Here is a 13,991-nt window from a genome sequence, read left to right as displayed (position 1 = left end):
TCACACAGCTGTGACTCCTGCAATGTTGGAACGTGCGGACACAGTCAGTCGAAGTGAAAGACAGATCATAATCGAACGCCTCGCTGCATAAATGGACGTCTCTGTTGCTAATGCTGTCACACTCGTCCACCAGTTGCGGTACTCAGAGGTTTGTGCCAGATGGGTTCCTCGACGCTTAAAAGAAAACCTTAAAGAGCAACGAAGGACCAGCTGCGCGGAATTGTTGCGTGTTACGAGGCTGATCGTGACAATTTTTTGTCTAACATTATCACAAGCGATGAAACATAGTTCATCACATCGAACCGGAAACAAAACGGCAATCCATGGAGTGGCGTCACAGCGCCTCTTGTAAGATGCCTCTTACGTGAGGAAGACATTTTTACCAGTTTGAATAAATTATTGTCTCTTATTGATGTATTCACGATAGTTAGGAAGTCCTGTAGTCCGTACCCGGCCATGAGTCGGAGGGCACTTCCCACGCTGGCTGGATGACGAAGAGACCATATGTCGCGCGTAGTGGGGTGGGGCTCGGCGCTGGACCATAGCCACAAACGTCAGCCTGGGAAATATACATCATGGGAAGTACCGCCATCTTGGCGCCAATGTCACCGATTTTGTTTATTTATATTTAATAATTACAGCCATTTATGACAACATGAATACTAGGAGGAGCCTCTGGATGCTTAAAACTTTTTATCATAATTTTTCCTCGTTAAAATTCACACCCGTTCATTAACAAATGCATATCTTAGTAAGTACGAACTTGATCAGAAATCCACGAAGTGTGACGAAACTAGTAAGAGTTGCGGACTGCGTGCCAAAGCCGGCAGTCAGCGTAAAGAGCTCTTCTTGCCTTGTTCGATGGTAGCCTTGCTCTCGGTGACGAGTAGTTTGTGACATGAGTGTTTCATTATTGATCTAATATGAATAAAAGTGATATTACGTCATTAGGAATGTTAATTTCGAGAAAATAGATATCCCAAAGTTGATCGACAACAATTTCGGATAATTAGTTTCCACCGACAGAGACATCCAATGCGCCAATAAAGAATCTGCACAGGACGACATTTACGAGAGCTGCACTGCACACAGGTAGGAGGAAATTCGACGACACGATCCACTAAGGTCCGACTTACACACACAAATTCCGGGTGGAAATGCTGACCAGTTATACTGTACGTCACATATACCACCCTCTACGGACTCGAGGCTAAACTGAGTAATAACAGTATCAGTTCAGAAGCGAGGGGTTCTTGCACTCTCTTCTGAAGACAAAATTGAAAGCTGTACCATCAGCCGATAAACTCATGGTGACGGTCTCCTGGTTTCCCTGTTTGATGTCCTCCCTCACAGTGCAATGATTGTAAGGTGTCAGGCAAACCCAAACCTTCCATGAAAACCCTGACAAGATAAGAGAATCCAGTAGTATGTCACACAGCTCCGAATAAATCGTGACATTAAATTAACCAAAGTAATACAAGTAACGAGTGAGCAAATGGAATAGCACACACTAACAGAAGAATGCCTAAATGCATGTCATACCTTCCCACCGTGAGACAGAAGCATTTCCGAGGGGAAAAACGAGAACAGAAGCTGAGAGAAGAACCGTGTTAAGCTAGAAGGCCCTACGATAAGGGACGGACACCCACGTCGCCAGCTAACCACCAGGACCACCCCCCAGCCCATGTTAAAAGCTAGAGCCGTCCAGAAAAACAGTATAGATCTTACGATAACATTGAAAGGGCCACACCAGCCGCAAGGTTTAGCGTGATACTTTTTCGCGTCTCTGTTACGTTGCAAACCTAAAAAAACATTGCCTCACCACGAAAAGTAACCTCTAGGACCACCCCCCAGCCCATGTCAAAAGCTACAGCCCTCCAGAAGAACAGTATAGATCTTACGATAACACTAAAAGGGCCACACCAGCTCCAAGTTTTAGCGTGAGACTTTTTCGCGGCTCTGTTACGTTGCAAACTTTAAAAACATTTCCCCACCTCGAAAAGTATAACGTTTCTCATTGGATAGACAGAATTTTTGTAGATGGAGCTTAAGGTTAACATTGAGACCCTGATTGGTGAGATGAAAACACAGAGAGATAGTTTTTTTTAACCAACTTCGGTAAATTGTAGTAAGGAGAAGTTAGAAAAAGACTTGCTTCTGAGACGGCGAGCTGGATGGAGCTGCGCCGGCCGCCGCCCCCTGATAAGCACCGACAAGGTAATGAATGCACACAATGCCGCATTTTTTGAGCACATAAAGCTTCACTCAGAACTGCAGAAGTCTCATCTGTTACATCCCCTTTTTACGTAATACTAGCGTCTATCGTCCATTAAAGCTCGTGGTATTCACATTTGCTACGTAAGTTAAAATCTGAAACGCGATGATTTTTCTGTTATATAATTATTGAGAAGCCACATCAGCCACTGTAATTTACGACAAGTTAGATAAGTAATTCAAGATAATTGAGGGTCGCTCTAGACCATTTTGATAGTTTTCTATTTTGTGAAACATAATTTAAACCTAGATTATAGATGTGATATGGCATAGGTCATCCTTCGATCCATTGTAGAACTTGGAAACCCATTGAGGGAATTTTCGTTCACATTTTTGTTGAACACAGTTGGTTATTATTATCCTGTATTAAAACATTTCCTTTTACCAATAGCGCAATTTATAAACAATGTTTTTTGGGTAGAATAAAATTTCCAATGGTAAACTTAACTGCTTTTTCGACGTTATTTTACCAGCGAACTAAACATAGGAAAGCCTTGAACCCCTTCCACTAAATTTAGTTAGTATTAAGATTCTATTACAGGGAGTGCAGTGGTTATATCATCGCTAGTCTCACTGAACTCTTCTGAACTCTTACATGTCATGTGTGGTCTGGCGTCTCCTTGCCAGCAACAGGTCCCTGGTACAAACTAGTCAATTCCCTAAAAAACACGCTCAGAGCGTCTTTGCGAGAAAGTGGTGGGGAGACACGACTTAGAACAACAGACACCACGCAGAATGTTAGACGATCAGCTTTGCACTGTATTGTGCTATCCTCAAGAAAATGAAAAAATGACTTCAGGCCGTTCGCCGCCACAAAAAGGCAACCAATCTTATCCTTCTCCATGACAACGCAAGACCTGATAGAAATCTGCGTATCCGAGAGAAGCTCACAAAACTTCAGTCGCCCTACAGGCCAGATCTCGCACCTTCCAACTTCCATCTGTTTCGCGTAATGAAGGATGAACTGCTGGGGAAGCAGGATGTGTACCAAGGTTATTGGTGCTGCAAGACTTTGACTCCAACGTCGATCAGTAGAGTGTTACCATGCGAACATCCAGCCTGTCCCAATATGCTGGGGTAAGGCCGTCACATTGGATGAAGATTATGTTGAAAAATCTGATTTTGACCCTAAAAGGGTGGAGAAAAATATGGTGTACTGAAATCCTGTGCCGGCTGGCGTGGCCGAGCGGTTCTGGGTGCTTCAGTCTGGAGCCGCGCGACCGCTACAGTCGCAGGTTCGAATCTTGCCTCAGGCATGGATGTGTGTGATATCCGTAGGCTAGTTAGCTTTAATTAGTTCTAAGTTCTAGGGGACTGATGACCTCAGAAGTTAAGTACCATAGTGCTCAGAGCCATTTGAACCAATTTTTTGAAATCCTGTATAAAACTAACCTGCATTTAGATATAATGTGTTGCGTTACTGATTGAACGACCTAATGGTTCAAATGGTTCAAATGGCTCTGAGCACAATGGGACTTAACATCTGAGGTCAAAAAATGGTTCAATGGCTCTGAGCACTATGGGACTTAACATCTGTGGTCATCAGTCCCCTAAAACTCGCATTCGGGAGGACAACGGTTCAATCCCGCGTCCGGCCATCCTGATTTAGGTTTTCCGTGATTTCCTTAAATAGCTCCAAGAAAATGCCGGGATAGTTCCTTTGAAAGGGCCCGGCCGACTTCCTTCCCCGTCCTTCACCAATCCGATGAGACCGATGACCTAGCTGTCTGGTCTCCTCCTCCAACCAAACCAAATTTCTTCCCTCTCAACTGTTAATACAACACTTTCAAATGAGTCTTATTAAAGACTGAACTAGCAGTCTCGCATACAAGCGATTCCTTTTTACTGTTTATGATGTTACGAACTCGGGCAGCGAGATGTAGTTGTCACAACTGTCCGAAATCGATCCATGCTTGCTTCCCTCATCGCCATTGGCGCTAGAGGCTGCGAGTGGCAGCCACAAGACGAACTCCAGAATGGAGCCACGTTACGAAGCGATCGCCGCTTCACCTGACGGGTTCTCCTCGCCATCCTGCCTGATATAAATGGGCACTTTGCCAGGAACGGCAGTTCTCGTTCGTGTTCCGTATGATGGACATATTACATCAGTCGCCTTATGATGACTACTCTTGGACTGAGTGCTTCTGTACTCCTTGTTTGCCATTTGTTTACCCAGTGAATAAGGAATGAAGATTGTTAGTAAGTGTAAACCTCATTCCAAGCTGTACACAAGCGACTTGCCAAATATGGTTCAAATGGCTCTGAGCACTTTGGGACTTAACTTCTGAGGTCATCAGTGCCTTAGAACTTAGAACTACTTAAACCTAACTAACCTAAGGACATCACAGACATCCATGCCCGAGGCAGGATTCGAACCTGCGACCGTAGCGGTCGCGTGGTTCGAGACTGAAGCACCTAGAAACACACGGCCACAGCGGCCGGCACTGAACGACCCTCGTCATTTAATTTGTATTGCTCACCTACGTTAAAGAGAATTCAATCAATATTTATCCACCTACATTATAATTTGATGATAAGAACATAAAATACTGACTTCTGGCGACTGCGAATAAACTGGAGCTTTCACAAAGAAAACAGATATTGGATCTTAAATAAGTATCCTAAATTTAGGTAAAAACATTTGCTGGCAGCGAAGAAACAAAGATGTTGTTGACCAGTGTTACCATTGAGAAGCCCCACGTCGAAGGCATCGGTAGTTCATGGGAGACAGCTGTTTCCCGGCACGCCAGGAGCGCCCGTGACCGCCCTGGACGCCTACGCCTACCGCCGGCTGCTGTGTGCACGGCCCTCGGGACAGTAGGTCGGTGCACGCAGCAGCGAGTTGGGTCGCGCAGGAGCGCGCCTCTGCTGTGGACTCTCGAGATAATGAACTTTCTAAGCAGGATACGAAGAACACAGGCGGGGGCAAGTAAAACAAGGCCCGGCCCGAGCAGGCACGGGCTCAGGCCGCCTACTTTCGCCTCCAGCGCGCTGTTTAATCAAGAGCCGCAATTCCGGTTTGCAAATTATCCGCCCCTCGATCCCGCCCGTTTCTCCATATTCAAACGTAAAACCTCTTGCTCCGATATTTAATTATCGCTACGTATTTGCACAAGTGGGCTGGTGGAGCACCTCGTATTTGCAATTCGAATGACCAACTTCCATCCGTTACGGGACCAGATACATCGTATTTTGTTCCGTGGAGTCGTGGCAAGTGCCGCAGAGTTAAATAGAGGCACCCGGCGACTTGTTACGGCGAGCACTTGCAAACACGCGCCGTTTTACGGTCCCGCGTTATCTGAACGAGTACCGCTTAATCATTTCCTTTTAAGATAGCTTAGAGCTCTTCTGTAACGCAATCGGTACAACAAATCGTGTCTTTTATATGGCTCCATTCATTTTTCTTTCGAAATCAGTTCCAGGGAACAATAGTACAATTACAAAATAGCAAAAAATCCGCTTGTCACTAAGGCTATTCATGAATATTGCGACTTCTGACGGTAAAATACGAGGGCGTGATGGAAACTAATGCCTCTGAATTTTTATGTGAATACTCTTAAGTTCTTTTATATAAAAGAAACGTTATTAACATTCGATATGTAAGTACAGTCTTGTGGAGGGTTTTATCTTCAGATTTCAATGACGCCTTTCGCTTGGGGTATACATTTTCAGATTATTATCTACAATGCAAAAAATAAAATAGGTATAAGGAAACCTCCTGATCCAATCGTGTGCAAAAACGTACTAAACGGGAAAACATTTTGTCAAAAAGATGGGATCAGTAAGTTTCCTTATACCTATTTCTTGTAATTTTTTGCATTGTAGATAATCTGAAGATGTCTACCACAGGCGAAATGAGTCATTGTAATTTGAAAATAAAAACCTCCACAACTGAAATTATATTTTTTCTCAAATCTTACACTGGTTGCATCAACCGCAATGGTCTAATAAAAGCCGGCCGCGGTGGTCTCGCGGTTCTAGGCGGGCAGTCCGCAACCGTGCGACTGCTACGGTCGCAGGTTCGAATCGTGCCTCGGGCATGGATGTGTGTGATGTCCTTAGGTTAGTTAGGTTTAAGTAGTTCAAAGTTCTAGGGGACTAATGACCACAGCAGTTGAGTCCCATGTGCTCAGAGCCATTTGAACCATTTTTTTCTAATAAAAGGCATATTATCAATAGTCTACGTCTTCATTCCTCATGTCTACAATATCTGCAGGCCTCTGCCGCTAGACGGCTCGGAATTGTTGCGTGTAACATAGCAGTATGTAGAGTGCATGAGAAGCAGCGTGCTGTAATCGCGTTTCGAATTGGAAGAGTACGCCCACAGATGGAGCACCCTTACTTTCAGCACGACAACTGCGGACCACGCAAGAGCGCTGTAACAGTGCGACCCCCTGGCTTCATTCCCATCGATCATCCTTCGCACTTCCTCGACTTGGCTCCATACCATTTCATCTGTTTCTGGAGACTTAAGAACTTCATTGTAGACTTCACTTTGATAGTAATGTTCAAATATCTGTGAATTCCTAAGGGACCAAACTGCTGAGGTCATCGGTCCCCAGACTAACACACTACTTAAACTAACTTAAGCTAAGATCAACACACACCCATGCCTGAGGGAGGAGTCGAACCTCCGGTGGGAGCGACCGCGCAGTCCGTTACATGACGCCTCAAACCGCGCCCCCACTCGGCGCGCCTTTGATGGTAATGAAGCGCTGCAAGTAGAGGTGCAAACAAAGTCAAAGTCCAACATGTAATAATTTCTTACTTTCCCGGCGACATCTCGTTGAATCGGGTGTACGGCAAGTGGTCTGCATTTTTCTAACACAATATTGCGACATCGTACCTCGGCGTCTTCATCAGGTGCTTCCAGTTACTGGAGGAAGCACCTGATGAAGACGCCGAGGTACGATGTCGAAACATTGTCAGAAAAATGCAGACCACCGCCAGTACACCCGATTCAACGAGATGTCAAAGTAAAACATTCTACAGTGACTGCTTCAACAAACTGGGCGCGCGTTGAGAAAATGAGTTCATCGCCAGCATGACTATGTTGTGAAATAAATTCGTGGACATGATGAATAAAGGTGTAGTACACTAAATCACATTATTTTGTTTGAAAAGCTTCAAGAGTTTTACGTAAAAAAGTTCTGAGGTATTACTTTGCAGATCGGCCTTGTAAATGCTTAATTACTGTATTATTATCTCGAAAAGATTATTTGTCTATTTATGAAATATGTCATATACACCAATTACTATCAAGTTCAGCAAACATGTTAATGTCATTTTATCATACAACTTATCTTTTCCGACTTTCTTCTCTTAGACACACTGGGCAGTTACATGAAGGACAAATTCTCTTACCCTTTAGCTTTTACGCAGCTCGATTTTCTTTACAGCTCATACAAATCTGAAATTACAGAGCAGTAACCGCACTTTATTCAAATGTTGCATATTTTTCATATTTTTTCCACTCCGTTTTTCACATGAAACATTATTTTGGACAAACTAAAAGCTATTCCATAGTAGCATCATTCTTAGATCGACTACATTTCTGTACAAGCAAACAGATCTCTTCGATGAACTTAATTACGAACACGCATCTGTACCCAATACACGTATTTGCTATTCCATGATGAGTTTCGGAATATGAAGTGGACTCATCTGAAATTAATATATCTCAATCGTTTACTTCGCGATCTGTGTGTGGCACTGTCAGTGGCTGGAAGATACTGCTACTGCAGTGCTACTAGATGACTGTCCAACACTCGTTCGGCCTTATCTAGAAACTAATCTCCAATATCATTAAATATTTGTTCCCTTTTCAACTATGAGCAGAAGCAACACGACTGAATACGATTGTTTCCCACCAAACCGCAGCTTTACAGCAGATCACCAGAAGGGCGACAAATGTATTGAGTTGTAGTGATCTGATTGCATGAGATATATTGAGTCTGTTATAATGCTGAGGCAGTTGTATGTTTACAGTAAAAGATGGAAAACTGTGTTATAAACACGGGACCAAAACATATCGTTTGAGAACTCAGTAAAAACCTATTCTGAATCTAAACTTCTCTACTAGGTTCCTATCTCATTAAGCACAAATTCTAAGACAATTTGAACAAAAGTTGTAACACACTTCAGCATATTACCGGTTGTAATTTGTAGCACTTTCGTACCTCTAACACTTTCTCGTCATGTCTTTGTTTCACTTGTATGCAACACTGTACTCGTCTCTGCATACAGTTACAAATTCCTTCAAAGCGTCTCGGATTAGCTCGTAAAGCCTTGCAAGTATTGAGTACAGTTGGGTTCGGTTGGGATGTGTGGTGATGGTGACAGACAGAGGGGACCAGTGGAAACACTTTGACGGTAAAGAATCCTTGATTCAACTTCGGCACATGCTTTTTCGTGGCTCAGCGAAGCGTGTCACGCCTCCCTCTGTAGACCCTTGCCAGCACCGACGTACGGGTGGCGGCTTTAGCCTGGAGAGAGGTGGCGTTATGGGCTCCACGCGTTGCACACAGCAGGTCCTTCAACGGCTGGCGACCTCTGTAGCCCACGGCCGTGACGTCAGCGGCGCGTCTCCGTTGGCGGTGGCACCCGGAGCAACCCCTCAGCCCGGCCATGAGTTCAGCACGGCTGTGTGGAGACTGCTGTTAGCGGGTTTCAACTCACTGCCTTCTGGCAGAAGTCGAACCATGGCTGGTAGTGGCTGGTGGCAGCAGGCGTGGGCGGCAGGCTGACGGTGTAGTGGCAATAAGTGTCACGAGGAACTAAGTCTGGCGTGATCCTCACGTCGTGCTTGTTCTGCTGGAATCTGGTGAAAGTGTTGTGTTGGCAGAATAGCCAACACCGTGTTACTAGAGGAGGCCGAAATGGACGCGTTTTAGCTCATTCAGGCTGGCGTGAGGAGGGAAGGACTATACTGACGTGAGGTCTGGAACATGACAAGGAATCAGAATTCACAAAGCGGACGTAACCAGTTTGATACTTAACTTTAATCCATTAATGATGAACGTCGCTCTTGACCGTACATGATTCACAATATTATCTGTCCACAATACATTCGTAGTAACTATATATGGCGCCTGGCTAGGTCGTAGCAAATGACGCAGCTGAAGGCAATGCTAAACTGTGGTCTCGGCAATTATGATCGTATGTAGACAGTGAACCTAGCAAAGTCGGCTGTACAACTGGGGCGAGTAGTAGGGAGTCTCTAGACTAGACCTGCCGTGTGGCGGCGCTCGGTCTGCAATCACTGATAGTGGCGACACGCGGGTCCGACGTATACTAACGGACCGTGGCCAATTAAAGGCTACCACCTAGCAAGTGTGGTGTTTGGCGGTGACACCACAGAAAGAAATGCCACTGCCTCAAAATTAAGTCATATTTATATCGGTCTGAGGTGCATTTGTTTCACTAAAACCTGATACCTAATTATGAAACCCATTGTTGTTGTTGTGGTCTTCAGTCCTGAGACTGGTTTGATGCAGCTCTCCATGCTACTCTATCCTGTGCAAGCCTCTTCATCTCCTCGTACCTACTGCAACCTACATCCTTCTGGATCTGTTTAGTGTGTTCATCTCTTGGTCTCCCACTACGATTTTTACCCTCCACGCTGCCCTCCAATACTAAATTGGTGATCCCTTGATGCCTCAGAACATGTCCTACCAACCGATCCCTTCTTCTGGTCAACTTGTGCCACAAACGTCTCTTCTGCCCAATCTTATTCAATACTTCCTCATTAGTTATGTGATCTACCCATCTAATCTTCAGCATTCTTCTGCAGCACCACATTTCAAAAGCTTCTATTATCTTCTTGTACAAACTTTTTATCTTCCATGTTTCACTTCCATACATGGCTACACTCCATACAAATACTTTCAGAAATGACTTCCTGACACTTAAATCTATACTCGATGTTAACAAATTTGCCTTCTTCACAAACGCTTTCCTTGCCATTGCCAGTCTACATTTTATATCCTCTCTACTTCGACCATCATCAGTTATTTTGCTCCCCAAATAGCAAAACTTCTTCACTACTTTAAGTGTCTCATTTCCTAATCTAATTCCCTCTGCATCATCCGACTTAATTCGATTACATTCCATGATCCTCGTTTTGCTTTTGTTGATGTTCATCTGATATACTCCTCTCAAGACACTGTCCATTCCATTCAACTGCTCTTCCAAATCCTTTGCTGTCTCTGAGAGAATTACAGTGTCATCGGCGAACCTCAAAATTTTTATTTCTTCTCCATAGATTTTAATACCTACACCGAATTTTTCTTTTGTTTCCTTTACTGCTTGCTCAATATACAGATTGAATAACATCGGGGAGAGCCTACAATCCTCTCTTACTCCTTTCCCAACCACTGCTCCCCCTTTCATGTCCCTCGACTCTTATAACTGCCATCTCGTTTCTGTACAAATCGTAAATAGCCTTTCGCTCCCTGTATTTTACCCTTGCCACCTTTAGAATTTGAGAGAGAGTATTCCATTCAACATTGTCAAATCTTTCTCTAAGTCTACAAATGCTAGAAACGTAGGTTTGCCTTTCTATATTCTTTCTTCTAAGGTAAGTCGTAAGGTCAGTATTGCCTAACGAGTTCCAGTGTTTCTACGGAATCCAAAGTGATCTTCAACGAGGTCGGCTTCTACTAGTTTTTCCATTCGTCTGTAAGGAATTCGTGTTAGTATTTTGCAGCTGTGGCATATTAAACTGATAGTTCGGTAATTTTCACATCTGTCAACACCTGCTTTCTTTGGGATTGGAATATTATATTCTTCTTGAAGTCTGAGGGTATTTCGCCTGTTACATACATCTTGCTCACCAGATGATAGACTTTTGTCGGGACTGGCTCTCCCAAGGCCGTCAGTAGTTCCAATGGAATGTTGTCTACTCCGGGGGCCTTGTTTCGACTCAGGTCTTTCAGTGCTCTGCCAAACTCTTCACGCAGTATCGTATCTCCCATTTCATCTTCATCTACATCCTCTTCCATTTCCATTATATTGTCCTCAAGTACATCGCCCTTGTATAGACCCTCTATATACTCCTTCCACCTTTCTGCTTTCCCTTCTTTGCTTAGAACTGGGTTTCCATCTGAGCCCTTGATGTTCGTACAAGTGGTTCTCTTTTCCCCAAAGGTCTCTTTAATTTTCCTGTAGGTAGTATCTATCTTACCCTTGTGACATAAGCCTCTACATCCTTACATTTGTCCTCTAGCCGTCCCTGCTTAGCCATTTTGCACTTCTTGTCGATCTCATTTTTGAGACGTTTGTATTCCTTTGTGCCTGCTTCATTTACCGCATTTTTATATTTTCTCATTTCATCAATTAAATTCAATATTTCTTCTGTTACCCAAGGGTTCCTACTAACCCTCGTCTCTTTACCTACTTGATCCTCTGCTGCCTTCACTACTTCATCCCTCAGACCTACCCAATCGTCTTCTACTGTATTTCTTTCCCCCATTCCTGTCAATTGTTACTTTATGGTCTCCCTGAAACTCTGTACAACCTCTGGTTTAATCAGTTTTTCCAGGTCCCATCTCCTTAAATTCCCACCTTTTTGCAATTTCTTCAGTTTTAATCTACAGTTCATAACCAAAAGATTGTGGTCAGAGTCATCTGCCCCTGAAAATGTCCTACAGTTTAAAACCTGGTTCCTAAATCTCTGTCTTACTATTATATAATCTCCCTGATACCTTTTAGTATCTCCAGGGTTCTTCCATGTATACAACTTTCTTTCATGATTCTTAAACCAAGTCTTAGCTATGATTAAGTTGTGCTCTGTGCAAAATTCTACCAGGCGGCTTCCTGTTTCATTTCTTAGCCCCAATCCATATCAACCTACTACGTTTCCTTCTCTCCCTTTTCCTACACCCATGAGTATTAAATTTTCATCTCCCTTCCCTATCTGAATAATTTCTTTTATTTCATCATACATTTCTTCAATTTCTTCATCATCTGCAGAGCTAGTTGGCATATAAACTTGTACTACTGTAGTAGGTGTGGGCTTCGTATCTATCTTGGCAACAATAATGCGTTCACTAACTGTTTGTAGTAGCTTACCCGCATTCCTATTTTCCTATTCATTATTAAACCTACTCCTGCATTACCCCTATTTGATTTTGTGTTTAAAACCCTGTAGTCACCTAACCAGAAGTCTTGTTCTTCCTGCCACCGAACTGCCACTATATCTAACTTTAACCTATACATTTCCCTTCTAAAATTTTCTAACCTACCTGCCCGATTAAGGGATCTGACATGCAACGTTCCTCCTGACATCCTCTTGAATAGTCCCCGCCCGGAGATCCGAATGGGGGACTATTTTACGTCCGGAATATTTTACCCAAGAGGACGCCATCATCATTTAATCATACAGTAAAGCTGCATGCCCTCGGGAAAATTTGCTGCCGTAGTTTCCCCTTGCTTTCAGCCGTTCACAGTACCAGCACAGCAAGACCGTTTTGGTTATTGTTACAAGGCCAGATCAGTCAATCATCCAGACTGTTGCCCCTGCAACTACTGAAAAGGCTGCTGCCCCTCTTCAGGAACCACACGTTTGTCTGGCCTCTCAACAGATACCCCTCCGTTGTGGTTGCACCTACGGTACGGCTATCTGTATTGCTGAAGGACGCAAGCCTCCCCACCAACGGCAAGGTCCTTGGTTCATGGGGGGATGAAACCCATAGCAATAGGCATTACCTGCTTTGGTGAGATCGGCCCGGTTATTACTGCTGGGGGGGGGGGGGGGGGCGAGTTTTCCTCCCTGTGCGCCTAGCCTCATTTCGCAATCTCCTTACGTGCGTATTACTCTGACCTACATGTCGGTACATTGTCGATACACAACTACATATGCTAACGCAACATTTCGCGGCGCCTTTCTCAGTACTTCTTATTATTTTTGCTAAATGACTGGGTACAGAGACTACACAAGAAAGTATGACTCGCTGCTACAACACCAACACTACGACTGTACCCTTCATTTTTGTGGTAACATAAGGTAGAAAAGAGCAGAAGATTAAGTTCAAGTGATCTCCCGCATGCTAAAGTACAAGACTCTCTACACCATATTTTAGCATTATTTGTTGTCTTACATTAGAATCATGCATGTACCACATTCCTCAGCCTTATCCCATAGACGTAACTGAGGCCAGTTAGATGGAGACGTCATAAAAAATACATTTCAAATAATTAGGTTGTATTTCATGCTGAAGTAACTGCCGACAGGAAAACACAACTGTCACCATTATCTCGCAAACAACTAGATTTTGCACCCGTCTTTATTGGAATATTTTTCCTCCTATTACGATATACTGGCCATTAAAATTGCTACACCAAGAAGAAATGCAGATGATAAACGGGTATTTGTTGGACAAATATATTATACTAGAACTGACATGTGATTAGATTTTTACGCAATTTTGGTGCATAGATTCTGAGAAACCATACCCAGAACAACCACCTCTGGCTGTAATAACGGCCTTGATACCCCTGGGCATTGAGTCAAAGAGTCAAACACAGCTTGGATGGGGTGTACAGGTGCAGCTCCCCATGCAGCTTCAACACGATTCCACAGTTCATCAAGGGTAGTAACTGGCGTATTGTGACGAGCCAGTTGCTCGGCCACCATTGACCAGACGTTTTCAATTGGTGAAACATCTGGAGAATGTGCTGTCGAGGGAAGCAGTAGCACATTTTCTGTATCCAGAGCC

This window comes from Schistocerca gregaria, chromosome 1, assembly GCF_023897955.1.
Source record: "Schistocerca gregaria isolate iqSchGreg1 chromosome 1, iqSchGreg1.2, whole genome shotgun sequence".
Classification (NCBI taxonomy): Eukaryota; Metazoa; Arthropoda; class Insecta; order Orthoptera; family Acrididae; genus Schistocerca; species Schistocerca gregaria.
This window is presented reverse-complemented; position numbering follows the sequence as displayed.